Source organism: Curcuma longa, chromosome 16 (genome assembly GCF_044706935.1).
Source record: "Curcuma longa cultivar G26 ecotype Majalengka, Jawa Barat chromosome 16, ITB_CL_G26_1.1, whole genome shotgun sequence".
In the NCBI taxonomy this organism is placed as follows: Eukaryota; Viridiplantae; Streptophyta; class Magnoliopsida; order Zingiberales; family Zingiberaceae; genus Curcuma; species Curcuma longa.
In genome coordinates, this window is record NC_133876.1 from 9,192,978 (window position 1) to 9,194,986 (window position 2,009).

Below are 2,009 nucleotides of genomic sequence, written 5' to 3' on the forward strand. Positions count from 1 at the left end.
TTTTTTTGCTTTGGAGTCATCAAGCATGATTGTTATCTCAAATTCAAGTTGATCCTTTCCCTTATGAACAATAATAGATTTTTACTATGAGGTTTAGGATTTTTTGAAGGTATGTTTAAAATTTATTCAATAAATAAATCAAAAAAATAAAGGTATATATTATTTTCTTTAGTAAAAGATTCGAATCTCGACGTAGTCGAGATAATACGCTCCTCTATCGTGATTAACTATAGTTTCTCGATTTACCTCCTCACAGATTGTCATGGGTCGACTGTGTAAAGTTGTTGGAGTGGTGGATTCCATCTTTTATATAAGAAAAAATATACATTATTACTCCATTCATAATCATTCATAATCAATGGTGGAACCACCACCTTAGCGGCCCCCTAGTCCTGGTCCCACAAGTGTTCAGAGGGGATAAACCAATACGATAAGAAAGTATTATAAAATAATAAAAAATAGTAGATCAATGAATATTGGCGCTCTAGGTATTGTCTTTTGAGTGAAGAGGAAAAGCTAACCCTTAACGAATCTCTCGCGCAGTCTAGCAATCCAGTTGGCTCGATTACTGGGCTACCCGACTCTACTCTGACGTCGTAACCGACTTCCTCTCTCAACCTACTTAAACACTCTCTCCTCACTCACACATCTCCGCACTGCCTCCCCTATCTCCTCTCCTCACTCACAGATCTGGCGAGGTTGTTGACAGGCAGCTCGGTTGCTGCTGCCGCTGAGCCGCCTGTGACAACAACCCCGCCGGATCTGTGAGTGAGGAGAGGAGATAGGGGAGGCAGTGCGAAGATGTGTGAGTGAGGAGTTAAGTAGGCTGAGAGAGGAAGTCGGTTACTGCATCGGAGTGGAGCTCGGTGGCCCAGCCGGATTGCTAGATTGCACAGGAAATTCGTTTAGGGTTTCTGAAGGCTTAGAGGGTGTGAAGGTGGAGTCTAGCACAACATAAACAGTCGATGCTTTCCTCCACCTTCACACCCTCCATGCCTCCGGAAACCCTAAATGAATTTCTGCGCCGTCTAGCAATCCGGCTGGGCCGATTACTGGGCTAACCGACTCCACTCCGACGAAGTAACCGACTTCCTCTCTCAACCTACTTAAACACTCTCTCCTCACTCACACATCTTCGCACTGCCTTCCCTATCTCCTCACTCACAGATCTGACGGGGTTGTTAACAGGTGGCTCGGTAGCAGCCGATGCTACTGCCACCGAGCCTCCTATCAACAACCCCACCGGATTTGTCAACAACCCCGATCGAGCACTGAGGGGAAGACCCAACTATTTCATTTCTTCTAACGATGAGTAAATAACGAATAGTTTTTTTTGTCTCGCACTTTTTTTCTTTCTCGTAATTTGGTTTTGTTTTCTTTTTTTTTTTCGCAATGAATAAAGATCTGTTGCTTGATGCAATCAAGTTGTAATGAGAGGGCGAGAATATCATATATTAAAGTTTGAGCTAGTATTTTCTATATGGTTGTTTCTTAAAAGTTTCTCAAAATCGTTTCAATCACTTACAAATTCTTTCCCGTTTCTAATCATATCAAGCCTTACTCGCTTCCTCCTCCCCTCGACGACCACGATTGTGATGATCGATGATGACCATTTACTCTCTCCCCTCCTCCACTCCCGACGGCGATGATCAATGAGCTCCCCGATGAACAGCGGCGGCGACGACACTATTTCTCGCCGGCAGACGTCCAGATTCTCACCACCAGCAAGCGCAGGATCCTGGCTCATTCACGAGTCTTGATAAGGCGCCTGGATCTGTCATTGATGTGCATGGATTATTTATTTATTTATTAGCTAATCGGTTTAGGGATTGTTGACGGATGCGGTTGATTTAAGGCGACGGCGTCGCCGATGTTTTCCTACAGGTCTTTTTCCTTACATATGCCAACATTATTAAAAAAAAAATAGACTATATATATATAATAGACTGATCATATACTTAATTTTCCCAAAATTTTCATTATGATAGTTCAGAAATTGACATGAGTCA